The sequence below is a fragment of the Myxine glutinosa genome, chromosome 12 (assembly GCF_964187855.1).
Source record: "Myxine glutinosa chromosome 12, kmMyxGlut1.1, whole genome shotgun sequence".
NCBI classification, from domain to species: domain Eukaryota; kingdom Metazoa; phylum Chordata; class Myxini; order Myxiniformes; family Myxinidae; genus Myxine; species Myxine glutinosa.
Genome location: NC_136272.1, coordinates 38422463 through 38437422, shown reverse-complemented (window position 1 = coordinate 38437422; position 14960 = coordinate 38422463). Strand labels below are relative to the sequence as shown.

General features: G+C 43.4%; 1 protein-coding gene across 6 annotated transcripts in view; it reads right to left on the bottom strand.

The window, feature by feature from the left end:
• The window catches only part of DNAAF6 (dynein axonemal assembly factor 6), a 43234-nt gene extending 38612 nt beyond the window's left edge, over nucleotides 1-4622 (bottom strand). For all 6 annotated transcript variants that reach the window (XM_068098852.2, XM_068098854.2, XM_068098856.2 and 3 more), the window contains exon 1: nucleotides 4526-4622. The gene's annotated coding sequence lies outside the window, so the exon portion shown is untranslated. The remainder of the gene's footprint in view (nucleotides 1-4525) is intronic.
• Between the last annotated feature and the right edge of the window lie 10338 nt (nucleotides 4623-14960).

Here is a 14960-nt window from a genome sequence, read left to right as displayed (position 1 = left end):
TTAAATAACACCAGGTGGATCGACTCAGCCTGTCATCCTCCCGAGGTCGGTAAAATGAGTACCAGCTTACTGGAAACAGGGGGCACTGCATCATTGGCACAGCTGTGCCCCCAGAAAATGATGCAACCAGCAGCCACAGGCTGCATACAAAACTAGATGGTATTCATAGAATACTTAACCTGCGCAGTCAACTTGGTGTGAGCCAACTATTCTGTTTTTGAACGTTTTTTGTTTTTTTGGATCCAATATGGCTGCCAGACCACGTGAGCGATGACATCATCAATTTATATTCTCTAAATAAATGTTGCATAGCTCATGCTCAATAAATTTCAAACTGATCAGACGTTGATCGTCGAAATCGTCGAATAAGCGTTGTCCCTGTCGAATTAAGATGTCATAATCATGGCACCAATGACGACATCGTTAACAAGACATATTCCCCATATGGAGTTATTTACAATGAGCCATGTTTCAATTTTTTCCATAGAGCGGTTTTGGAGATATAGAGGTGCAACGTTTTTGTTTTTCCAAGATGGCGCCTGTAACACATGACCTATGACATCATGATTATCAGAAAAAATATTCTAAGGAGGAGGCGCTCCTGTGGTGAAAATTTCGTGTCCATCAGGCCAACAGTTGCTGAAATTTTTAAAATAATGATCGGATGGATGCTTTTTTTTTTTTTTCGTATACAAGATCGAGGCTCGTGAAAGAGCTAACATTAATCACACAAAAAGTCAAACCGACACATAAAACACAAAATAAGGGGAGCGGTAGACAAGATGGGGAGAGAGGGGGAAGGACACAAACAACATTTGAGAGCAGGGACATCAAGAGAACTGTGGGAGGGGGAGGGCTTGGGGGGAGGTGGCAGAGGTATAAAACATCAGTGTTGTATTTGTCGAATTATGACGTTGTAATTAAGGCACCGATGACATCATCATCAACATATCTTATTCCCTATGGAGAGTACTTGACAATGAGCAATGTTTCCATTTTTTCCATTGAGTGGTTTGGGAGATAGTGTAACGTTTTTCCAAGATGGTGTCTGTACCACGTGACCTGCGACGTCATAATATTCACTAAAATATTCTACAGGAGGAGGCCGTCCTATGGTGAAAATTTCATGTCAATCGGACCAACAGTTGCAGAGAAAATGAATTTTTAAAATGCAGACACGGTACACACTTTCGAGCGCAGGGTAACTAGAAGTTAGTGTGAATCAGATTGCATGTGATGACCCCCGAGCCATTATCTAGGAATTGTTTTATAAATATTAAATTAAGGTTTAAATTTTTTTTTTTTTCCAACACATACAATTTTTACCTGAGATGAAACCACAAACTTTTAAAGAGCAATGAGTGATCATTTTTGACTCTTTCAGATGAAAACAATGAAAAAATTATATATATATAAAATATCTTGTGTGTGTTTTTATCAGGTTAATGTGTAATACATGCAATAGTGTACCATCATATATGTCACTCTCCTCGTTTTCAATCTCCTCGTCATTTTCATCATGCTTGTGGGAGGTGTAAGGATCAATGTATCTTATATTTACAGAAAGACCTGCATGATATGATACACCTGCTATTGTGCATGAACAGGTAGGTCTTCCTGGAGCAACAATTCTGAGAACTACAACCACAAGCCACTAACTTCATGAGGTCTGGCAGGACGACCTCAGACACACCTGTTCAAGGGTTAGGTACACGATTTATAACATCCCATCCAAATGTTGTGATGTTGACATCAGGTAGCTCGGCCATCGGATTTCCTCATTGATATCTTAGCTGGATATTGGCACTTCCAAGAGGACACCAGCAATGTTTATTTTATCCATATATCATCATCAAGTACTTGGATGTCCCTGGCTGATGAGGAACTTCGCATGGCTTCTTCGTTTTTGCACACACTGTTCTCTTCCTCAATCATATCCACATTCTGGGAATCATTTTTAGCACAGAAAACGTATCAGTTTTTTTTCTGGATTTTGGCACTCTTCTTCATCATCAGCTCCCTGGAAGCTAGACATTGGTTTATGCTGCAATATTTCTCCAACATAAATTTTTAACTTTGATTATAAGGGGGGGGGGGGGGGGGAGTCGGAGCATTTCATCCCTGGGTCAAGACAAGGGACAAGGGATCAAACTCAACACCCTAAGATCTTAAGCCAGACACCTTAACCGTTAATCCACCACCAAGCATCAGTTATAGTAGTAAAAATACTTATTATGTTACATCAACTTCACCAGAATTCCTTTCTTTTCAATGTGGCATATTTATGATTATGGGGATTTCCCACGTCTCAGAACGAGGCATTTCTGGAAATCCCTCCACTCTTCGGGGTTTCCGAAAAAAATTTCAGGTGTACCATTTGGTAGCTGGAGGGGAAGGGGTATTGTTATCTTCAAAACAAAAACTTACCAATAACTTTCCCGAAACAAAAAAACCTACCCAACCCAATTTTGGGCTTCTGCCAACTTATATGACCTTTTGACCTCTGAAGACCTAGAAATTAAACATATTGCCAAACAATTTTATTGTACTAATATTCGATGTTAATACAATTGATTTGACACCAAGACCAACAATTGTGAATATTAGAGCATCAGTAGTGGAGTTGTGCGCAAGTTAATTTTTCCTGCCCCTTAAAAAGGAGGTGTTGAGACTCAAACCCGGTATTTAAAAAAGGCTGTATAAAAATGCTCAATGATGACAGTGTGTCATCGTGCAGTTTCTGATTTAGGAGGCCCTGAATGAGCAGAAACCACAAAAAACCATGAACGCTAAAACCACTTCAAGGTTCATCTAAATATATATGTATTCGCAACTGGGCTATTGTGGGTTCAGGTTGGAGCAGATGCGCAGTTATGGTTATTAAGATAAGTTGAAAAAAAAAAAAATGTAATAACATATTAGAACATCAAATTAGTAAGTAAAGTGAACATAGGCCTCAGTAATTAATAAAAAAAACAATGATTAATTGGTCATTACCTTGGTTAATAACGTTAACCATGGGGCCAAAATGATGAGGGAAATGCTCTTTTTAAAGTTTTAAGGCTAGTGGAGGAATACAGGGTCCACCTATTCATACCAAGGTGAAGGACCAGCACAAACAAAATGGAGGATCAGTGCACACAAAATGGAGGATCAGTGCACACAAAATGGTGGACCAGCGCAAACAAAATGGTGGGCCAGCATAAACAAAATGGAGGACCAGCACAAAACAAATGGAGCACCAGCTAAAACAAAATGGCGGACCAGCGAAAACAAAATGGCAGACCAGCGAAAACAAAATGACGAACCAGTGCAAACAATATGGTGGAACAGCGCAAACAAAATGGCAGACCAGAGCAAACATGGCGGAAGACCAGCGCAAACAAAATGGTGGACCCATGCAACCAAAATGGCGGACTAGCGCAAACATGGCAGAAGACCAGCACAAACAAAATGAAAGACCAGCACAAACAAAATGAAAGACCAGCACAAACAAAATGAAAGACCAGCACAAACAAAATGGAGGACCAGCACACACAAAATGGAGGACTATCATAAACAAAATGGAGGGCCAGCATAAAACAAAATGAAGGACCAGCACAAACAAAATGGAGGACCAGTGCAAACATGGTGGAAGACCAGCACAAATACAGCAGAGGACCAACTCCTGATCACTTTGTTCCTTCCTGTCCATGCCCATTAGCTCCGAAAAGGGGACCGAAAAACAACAACAACCACGGTTCCCGAAAAAGGCCAACCCCCGCTTTGCGGGGAAAAATGGCCTCTAAAGGTGGGTTTTTTTTTTTTTTTTTTTGTCCATGTCCATTAGCTCTTTCAACCCCATTTTTTTGCAAGGGTCTTGTACACACAAAAAAAAAATTAGTAATAAAAATAATAAAAAAGGGTCAATCTAAAGCAAACGAGCCCAGACAATTGGTTTGATTCACTCACCAAGATCACATTGGTTGTGATAATTTAACACCAACTCGCCAAGCATTCATTTACTTTGCCTCACATGAGGCGCAAAGTATGGAAAGCACCTCACGATGTCACGTGACTGGAAATAGGCAGTCAAACCACATAGCGGTTCACCTTTTTATCATAATAATACAGGTACGAGTTACTAAAACTGCACCGTCATTGGAGTAGGCCTAGTCATTCATTCAATGTAATATTACCGACACAAGTGCATTGTGGGTGTAAAATATGTCGTCTAAGCCGAAAGCAAGTCATGGAGAAAACTAGAACGGCATTCGGTAGAGCGCACACCTCCGCCAGGCTGAACAGTTTATGTTTTGTATCCACCGATAGGCCGGATCTGGATTCGGACCTGAACCAAAATCGAATCGGCTTGTTCTTGTCACCGAACCAACTCATCCACCGGGTTTCGTCATAAGTCGCCCAAAACCTTTTGAGATATTGTGCTATATATCGTTTTTAGTCCTATCTATCAATGGTGAAGAATCACTTCTTAAAAAATTATCGTATCCGGTTCCGGATCTTCATCAAAATCGAATAAACCCACCTGTACACCAAATTTCATCCGAATCAGTCGATACATTTTTGAGATATCCTGCTCACAGACAAACAGGGGTGAAAACATCTACCTTTGGTGGCAGGAGGCAACAAAATCCACAAATAAACATAACTTTACATCAAATGTGAAAATCATATGGTTTTGAAAATTTCGTATTTTTTTTTTTCAGAATAATATGAAGCCTTCCGGAAACAAATAATAACAATACAGTGGCTGATCGAAGATGAACACTTTATTGAAAGTAATATCTGAGTTTACAATCAACAGTAATCTTGCTATCCCAATACTTCGTTTTCCTCTTTACGATGAATCATGGAGTCTTCTTTCTCTTCCTTTTTGGCAAATAGGGCAAAACCAGCCAATAGGTAGCTGGTCATCGGTTTACTTGTGAACCTGTTGGGTTATTTACTTGGCCTTGGTAACCCTAACTACCCAGGTAAGGCTAAGGGCCTTCCTCTTAATCAGTCTTGCTGTTCATGCCACTTGTTAAACATGGGGTTTGTCATTCTGGTTAAATGACAAGATTCGCCTGTCCATCCATGGTAAGATACAACCAATCAGCAGTTAAAAAAAAAAATTTCTTCAAATTTGTCACTTTATTGGGCTTCCAGGTAGTGGACAACTTCAGGACACGATTCATAGATTCTGCTTTTCTTGGTCAATTTTCATTGGAGCTATTTCTCTCTGGGAGCTTCTGTTTTAGCACAGACTCCAGTTTTTCCATATGAAGCGTGCTGCAAACTCTACTCCACGTTCATTCTATTCTGCGCTGTCTTCATCTCTCCATCCCCAAACTCTCACGCAGGAAGTGCCTGACATTTCCTTGAATCTGCTCCAAACACACGAAGTGTTAATCTGCTCCTGCAAAATATGACTCGACGGCCTAAGTCGCCACATGTTCTTCGACGGTACCAATAATTACACTGCCCTTCATATTCAGCTCCATATTTGTAGAGTACATTAATGGGAGAGATTTTAGATTTAATGGGAGAGAAATTAGTTGTATGTTTCGAAAGTTGAGTCCCAATGCATGCAAGTACATTGGACCCATAAAATTGACTTCGCACTGGTCCTTTCTATGGTGGCCATTTTAAACACCCAGGGTCAACAAACACAAACTCAGATGGAATGTTCTGTAAATACCCAGAAACAACTAATAGCTAGGCAGCTAACACAAACTTTTTAAATTCATCCTAATTAGGAAAATTGAAAATTTTAACGACCTCTTATAGATAATTTGTAGTACTGTGATTTTGTATTGATACTCTTTCATTCTAAATTCAATATTAACAAGAAGAAAAAGCCATAAAATGTCATAGCCCCTGTGGTTTTACTAATTTTGCTGTACTGCGTTAAATGCCACCAGTCGGCCATCTTTGTTTGGATTTAAAAAAAAAATGTTCTGGATATGTATACTCTCATGCATTGTATTTGTGCCAAGTTTGAACAAAATTGGTCTATGCATGCCAATAAATGGTTGGGACATGTTTAAATAACAAAATAGCCACTAGTCGGCCATCTTGGATCTGACCTCGAAAGAAAATGACGTGCATATGTAAGCCATCATTCATTATCTGTGTGCAACGTTTGAACAACATCGGTTAATGCATGTCCGAGAAATGGTTGAGGACGTGGTCAATATTGGGTTTTTTACCACTAAAATGGCTGCCAGTCGGCCATCTTTGATCTTATTGCGAAACAAAATGATGTACATATTGTTATGTCTATGGGGGTAGGTGGAAAACCTTAGGAAAGTCAGGAATGTATAGTTTAGTATGGACTGTGTGCCACGAAGAAGAAGAAGCCATCTCGATGTACATAAGCAGTGTCACATTGCCGCTTGGAGCGCCCGATCATTTCCGCTTTCAATATACATTAACCAATTCGCATCCCTTTATCCAACGCATTCTGCGATCCCAAGTTGGCTCACTTGCCATCACGATTCGCATTCATGGTGCAAAGCTGGCTCACATGGCACGCGTCCACGCGCGATCCCGACTCGAGGACCATGCGATCACCGGTTCTCCTTGCGGGGGGCGACAGTCGCTTTTAAAATCATGTACTAACATGACAGCATTTATTTAGTTATCACAATCGACGATCGCTCGACGCCGCAATCAATTTAAAGCAACACCGCGTTCAATTGTGGCGCAATCCAATGGACACCACCAGGACGTCGACCCTCGGATAGACATTAAAACCGGCATCTCTCAAACATCAAACATCCGGCACAGATTTCCCCGCACTTCAAGCAGGCGAAACCGAGCCCCAAATCCTCCGCACCTATCCACAGGCGAGGTCACAATCATCCGGCTGGCCGACACGCTGCATCCTGGAGCACACCATAACCTCACGACACATTCTCGTGACTACTTTCCATAGCCTGCAGACCTTGTCCACAAGATATCGCTGCAAAATCAAACTCCACTTGTAAAACTCCCTGCCTCCAATCCCACATCACCCAACCATCAATGATGCAACCACCCGTCACACAATGCCCACCCCCGTCAAATCCCTGACCACAACTTGGTCTCTCGATCCAATCCCTGAGGGCATTTGCATTCAAATTCCGGGAAGCACTCTAGGAAGCACTTCCTAACCTCCAACCATCATACATGGTGACAATATGATGATAGATGATACATGCCAAATATATCACAAAATACAAATGTACAATGAATAAAAGATACATGATACATGATGTCGAAGAATGCTTGTCCACTTTTGTGACTGGAAAAATATGTACATGTTGTACACAACCTTCACATCATGACAATATTCACATCATTCGAAGCACACACAGTGGTGTTGCACACCTAGTGGTGTCGACACACTTGCATTACTCGCACACCACTTGCTCACTTGCACACCACATGACCTGTCAAAGACCTGAGCACACTTGTGTCATGCACAATCTTGTCTCTTTGTACAATCTTGTCCAACAATCGTCATCCATGTTCCCTCCGCTCCATGATACACAACTTCGCACTTATTTACACCTCCTTCATACACAAGTACACACGGAGGAAGGAAAGCCACTATCGGACATCATGTATTCATTCATTCCACCAAAGATCATTCCATTCACGCCGGGGGGGGGGGGCAGAGGGGGGTATGGGTGAGTCGGGAGGGCAGCGCCTGGTACTCGGGGAGATAACCCAGGTGTGGAAGGAGTGGGTATGGGGAGGGGGCAGTGGGAGCGGAGGGAGCAGTGGAGGGGGAGGGGTATGGGGGGAGGTGGGGTGCCAGGGATCCTGTCCTGCTACAAATCCTGCTACATCCTGTCCTGTTTCGGTATCTACAAAATGAATCACTGGCATTAATCTCTGCCGGTTCATCCTTCCTTCTCCTGACCCTGGTCTCTACTTGACCTGACCTTGTAGTTTCCTCTACCCTACCAAGCCTACCTGGTAGCTGCACTTCATTCTTCCTTCTCGCCATTTCCTTCAGGGTCTTCGTCAGTTTAGTCCAACTCTTCCCTGGTTCCTGAGAGGCAAGCTCTCCTTGCTTGGGGCCCACCCCATAGTTGGGCTAACCTCCCTGGGCTGATCTCAGTCGTTACCCGCAGCGCCCTTAGGCACGCCTGACCTCACAAACCCGCTTTCTCTGACGAAGACCCTTACCCCTCAGTTGACCAATAATTATACCACTGGGGCAAAAAGGACCCCTGCTTTACAAATTTCGAAATTATCGTTCGGGTCGGAGCACAGACAACCACAGGTGGACACGTCTAAACTCGACGGATGAGGGGGCAGAATTTAGAACAATTTTGAGCTCAAAAAGGCTCACCTTTAGTCAAATGAGTGCCCGGCCGTGGCCTCGCCCGTTTCAGGTCCCTCAAGGATGAGTCCCATCCTGTCCATTACGCCAAATGCTGGATCCAAATGGCCGACTCCGGCACCACGGAGATGAAGACCCAGGTCCAGTCGTTTTCAGTTCAAAGAATCAGTGGTTTATTAAAAGCCAACCGAGTAACACGGCCGTGGAGAGGAAGTTTGACGAGGTGGACAAACCCGATGCCATCGCCAAAACCACTCTGAATACAAGACGTGCTGCGCACAGATTTATACAAGCAGGATCAAGATAACCGATCGGGCCAGTGAGGCCTTTAACCTTTGATGAACCATCTGTCCCGAAACTTGCGATAAAAACTGGGATGAGAAGACAAAGGCGGCTGAGTTTGTTTCTTCATCCACGAGATAATTTATGATTAAATTCTATGAACCTTCGCAATCCGTCCTCCCTTTGTATCCAATCTAACAAGTAGGACGTGCCACGCGGAAAAGCCGAAAGGCTTCCGCATAATAAATTGTGCAGACTCCGCGCGAAGTCTGGGAGCGTCAGCGTAAAAATTCAGAAGGATTACCACGAGCTAATTAGAAAAATACTACAAGTTATACTTTTATTTTTATTAACCAGTAAAGAATACGAGTTACCATGTCGTGATATAGGTTTGATTCCTGACACAAACATACTAGTCAGGTTCACTATGTTAACAAATATAATTTCATTCAAAAATTTGGGAGATTAGCAAACCTATACATTTTTGGAATCATCAGAGCATGGAGAATCCGAAAATCAATGTTGGCATTTGCACAGACACAGATTTTGGATATTGTTACGGATTCATCACTTCCGTTGTTGTGGTTTTCATCCACTTGAAACATTTCTGGTTCCATGTATTATTATTGTTGTGGTGTGAGGGAAATGACGGTTATTGTTGCCAAAAGGTAAAAAGGTTAATGTTTTGAATGAAACCGGAACCGGAGGACGACGAAGCGGAAGGAGACGAAAAAAAAGGCGGAGCGAGAGAGGTCGGACAAGAAAGCCGAGTTGCTCCGGGTTCTGAAGCGAAGGTTGGCGAGCAAGAGTCACGAGTGAACTTTCGGGTTTCCGGGAAAGGAATTCCTGCGACCGAGTTGTCATCGCTGTGACCGATTATCCTGCATGTCAGGTTTTGCTATCGATTCAGGAGAGAATCACCGCCGTGCTGGTGTGCCACGAGACCAGGCTGTCGGCCATTTTGACTCGTGCAGGACCTGTGCTTCGTTCGCGGTTTCGTTTCTTTTCGAACATTTTCACCGCATTCAGACGTCGATCTGAGGCGTGTGTGTGACATGGCTTTTTGAAGGCTAATTCGTCCATACCCCAGGGTGGTGATCTCTCAGTCGCCTATAGGGCGCCTTTGGATTTCCCAGTCGCCTTGAGGGCGCCTTTGTACAGCTTCGGCTGTGTGACTGTTCTTGCCATCCGCACAGGATTCTGGTTTCGATTGGACCTCGTTCTAGCGATCGCTGGAGCGAATCAATTGTGGCTTGAAGCCGGGAATAAGAGACATTGGGGATGTTCTGGTTTCACTCACTTGGAGCACAGTGAGTTATATATTATAACACTGATGGTACCATCATAGAATATTGATTGTACTTCAACTTTTGATTCATATTATTGTTGTATGGTTATTCTTGTGTGATCTTAATACAATATTTGTTTGTGAGTAACAATTGGTGTGGCTTCACCATTGATCTTTGACATACAGAATAACACATTTTTCTGCCGTGACTCCTCTCGGGGCTCGGAGGTACACCGTGACCAGGGGGCCGGGGAGGAGCACGTAACAGAAATTGGGGGCTCGTCCAATTGACTCGGGGGCTCGAAATTGGGTCTTCGTCCTGGATTAAATTCCCTGATAATTCGTCCGGGATAGAATTCCCTAGCATTCCCAAAATTCCCAAATTTGGAATTTTTTCCCCAACATTCCCAAATTTTTCAAAAATAAAATAAAATAAATAATTGGAAAAAAAATTGTGTGAAGGTGTTAACTGATAGTCACCATGGTGTTTGACACAGGAAAGTTTGCGGTGTCCCCTAATGAGGCACAGTTCCAAGCATTAAAAAAAATCGGAACTCTTGATATTGGCCAGACATTTTAACTTCGAGGTCCGAGTTAGTATGAAGAAGGCAGAGATGCAGACATTGGTGGTAGAATCTCTGGTGGGACAGGGAACATGGACAGAGGTAGCCTTGGATTGGTTACCCGAGGAAAAAGAAAATGTGGAGCTCCGGAAAACGGAGATGCAACTACAGAGCCAGGAAAGGTTAAAAGCAGAGGAAAGGAGAGCTGCAAGAGAACTCGAGGAGAGAAGAGCAGAGGAAAGGAGAACTGAAAGGGAACTCGAAGAAAGAAGAGAAAAGGAAAGAGCAGAGGAGAGCCGAAAGGGAGTTAAAGGAACGTGACCTGGAGTGTCAGAAGGAAATTGAACTCAAGAAGTTGGAATTAATGAGAGAACGGGGAGAGGTATCCATGCCGGCTAGTTCGACAACTAGTCAGAAACTTGAGATGTTGGTAGGCATGTGAGGCTGGTTCCACCCTTCAATGAAAAGGAGGTAGCCAAGTTTTTTTTACACTTTGAGAAAGTGGCTCAAATGCTAAAATGGCCTGTGGAATCCTGGACTATGTTAGTGCAAAGTGTTCTGGTGGGTAAAGCTCAAGATATATTTTCGGCTTTACCGATTGACCAATGTGCAGATTATGAGATAGTGAAGAAAACCATTCTCAAGGCCTATGAATTGGTCCCTGAAGCTTACCGACAAAAATTCCGGAATGCCAGGAAGAGGGAGAGTGAGACCCATGTGGAGTTTGCCAGAATGAAAGAAACCATGTTTGATCGGTTGTGTGATTCGAAAGGGGTTGGGAAAGACTTCAAACTGTTGTGACAATTGATCTTGGTGGAGGAATTCAAGCAGTGTGTCCACGAGGACATTAAAGTACATCTGGAGGAAAAGAAAGTACCAGAGTTGTATGAGGCAGCAACCGTGGCAGATGACGATGCCTTGACACACAGGATGAGGTTCCACAAACCTAACTTCCCGCCTAGAGTTCACCAGTGGAGTTATGGTACATCTGGTGCGGAGAACGAAAATTCATGGGGGCGGCCTAGAGATGACTATGAGGACAACTCTGATACCGCCACTTTTAGGGATCAGAAGACGACAGTTCCAAGACAGACTTATCTTCCGGGGGGCTCGAGACAGACCACGAGTTTCTCCTCCGGGCCTACTTGCGCTTTTTGCAAGAAACCTGGACACTTGATGTCCCAATGTTATGCTCTGGAAAGGAAAAATCAAGAGCGGAGTCAGACTAGTACAACTCCGAATGCATTGGCAAATGTGAGAAATCGTCCTTGGAGGACAGTACCTTGTGAAGGTTCCCATGCCAAAGTTACGGCATCACAGAACAACCTTGTTCAAGAGGGTTACAAACCTTTTATTTTAGAGGGGTTTGTGCCACTGGATGGAGACGTGACTAACCAGAGACCTGTTAGGGTATTGAGGGACACAGGAGCACATCAATCTTTGATGCTTGAAGGCATTTTGCCATTGTCAGAGAAGACGGCAACTGGTGTTAGTGTTCGTTTACAGGGGGTTGGTAGCTATGTTAGAGCCCCACTTCATGTCATCCATTTGCAGTCTGATTTGGTGTCAGGACCGGTCACTGTAGGTTTACAAGCCACTCTTCCTGTAGAAGGAATATCTTTTGTTATCGGGAATGATTTGGCCGGTGGTCAAGTCTCTGGTAACCCAATGTTTGTTGAAAAGCCTAGCATGAAAAATAACACTGCACAGTTAGAGCAGAAGATTCCGGGTATCTTTCCCTCCTGTGCCGCGACTCGTGCTATGGGTAGGAAGCGCTTTGAAGAGAAGAGGAAGGTACTGACGTCACGCTTTGCACCGGTACGTCTCGTCAGGTACCCAAAAACTAAGAGTCAACACACACAAGTCATGAATGGAAGCAATGTTGGCAAGCTCTTTGTCGGTGGACTGAACTTCAAAACAAGGGAAGTTGTTCTGGACTCTGTCTTTGGCAAATATGGACCGCTCTTGGAAGTGCTGCTGATAAAAGACAGGGAGACGCAAAAGTCAAGAGGGTTTGGCTTTGTCACATTTGAAAACACACAGGATGCCAAAAATGCAGAAAAGGATTTGGATGGCAAGGATTTGGATGGTCGGACCATAACAGTAGAGAAGGCAGGCCATAGGCGTCAAGGGGGCTACAGAGGAGGAAAACGTGGAGGTAGTTTCAGAGGGGGCTACAGAGGAGGAAAACGTGGAGGTAGTTTCAGGGGTGGCTATGGCTCCCAGAGTTACAGCAGCTCCTGAAGGGATGATTATCAGGGTAGTGGCCGAGAAGGAGACCGCTATTCACGTGACTACAGCGACAAGCATTCCAACCATGATTATTATGAAAGTTAGGAAGAGTTTGAAGCACTGAATGCTGTGGAGCAGCCGAGCCAAGATTCCTACATGGATTAACCGTGAACTCCACGTTCCTGAAGGCGTCCATGTAGTGAACTTTCCGACACGGATTAACCGTGAACTCCACGTTCCGAAAGGCGTCCATGTAGTGAACTTTCCTACACGGATTAACCGTGAACTCCACGTTCCTAAAGGCGTCCATGTAGTGAATACTTCCAGGCCTCACCACCCAACCACCATGAAACCTGGCTCTCAGCTCGGCCTCCCTAAAAAGTGCTATATAGTTGCTTGACGTTGGATTTTTGATCACACCCCCCTTAACCTTCATTCAAAAAAAATGGAAAATAAAATTAGAGGTTGATGAGATGGAGTTTGGCTTTGCAGGAGTTCAACTGGGAAATTGAGCACGTAAAGGGCAGGGACAATGTCGTTGCTGATGATTTGTCCAGAGTGAACTAACTTTGGAATTCTCTGTAGGTTGTTTGATGTTTTGTTGCTTTATTTTTGGGAAATATTGATTATTGGCTCACGGGAATTGATGATTTGGGTGTGAGTTTACTTTTGTTTGTTGGAAGAGTTTTGCCTACAAAGAAAGTTTTCACTATGTTCAATCTTTCTTTCTTGAGGGGGGGAAGTGTTACGGATTCATCACTTCCGTTGTTGTGGTTTTTATCCACTTGAAGCATTTCTGGTTCCATGTATTATTATTGTTGTGGTTTGAGGGAAATGACGGTTATTGTTGTCAAAAGTTAAAAGGTTAATGTTTTGAATGAAACCGGAACCGGAGGACGACGAAGCGGAAGGAGAAGAAAAAAAAAGGTGGAGCGAGAGAGGTCGGACAAGAAAGCCGAGTTGCTCCGGGTTCTGAAGCGAACGTTGGCGAGCAAGAGTCACTAGCGAACTTTCGGGTTTCCGGGAAAGGAATTCTTGCGACCGAGTTGTCATCGCTGTGACCGATTATCCTGCGTGTCAGGTTTTGTTATCGATTCAGGAGAGAATCATCGCCGTGATGGTGCGCCACGAGACTGGGCCATCGGCCATTTTGACTCGCGCAGGACTTGTGCTTCGCTCGCGGTTTCGTTTCTTTTCGAACATTTTCACCACATTCAGACATCGATCTGGGGCATGTGTGTGAAGGCTTTTTGAAGGCTAATTCGTCCATACCCGAGGGTGTGATCTCTCAGTCGCCTGTAGGGTGCCTTTGGATTTCCCAGTCACCTTGAGGGCACCTTTGTGCAGCTTCGGCTGTGTGACTGTTCTTGCCATCCGCACGGGATTCTGGTTTCGATTGGACCTCGTTCTAGCGATCGCTGGAGCGAAATACAAAATACAAATTTTGCGCTATCTCAGCTTCCAGTTAACCTAGAAACCTAATTAAATATGCTAATCCTATGTTTTCTGTGTCAAGGAATCCAAAAAATTATAGAAAAGCAACAAACAAAGGTAATTGAAAACCAAAGCCTTTATATTTGTGATATAACTGTATTACATAATACATGATATTGCAAGTCCTTTGAAGTTATAGGTATGGGTTTATAAAGCAAGAAAGCAGCCTTGTTAGTATCATATTGAACTATAAGTCCTATACACAGGATCTACTAGGTCAAAACCGTTCAGGAATATGCTTTTACAGATCTTCATCATTGTCCTGAGTGGCATTTTTGCAAAGGTGTCTACGCAAATGCCAAAATTAATTTTTGGATTCCTCATGCCCTGAATATTCCAAAAATGTATAGTTTTGCGAATCTCCAAAAGTTTTGAACGAAAAAAACATGGTGAACCTGGCTATACAGTGCCCATAGAAAGTTTACACCCTTTTCAAAATTTTCACCTTTTATTGTCTGACTAGTGGGGTCACCCGTGGGAATCCCACGGGCATGGACGTGTGTGACATTTCGACATATTGAGTTAGATGCTGCACCTGCACATGCAGTTTCACAATAACACACACACACACACACCTCGTTTTTTCATTTCTGTATCTCACAATTCGGTCTCTCTCTTATTCACACACCCACACAAACACACACACACACACACACACACACGTACACCGACACATGCATATACACATACACACATACACATATGTATACACACACATGCACACACATACACATATACACACACAGACACATACACACACACAGACAAATACACACATATGCAC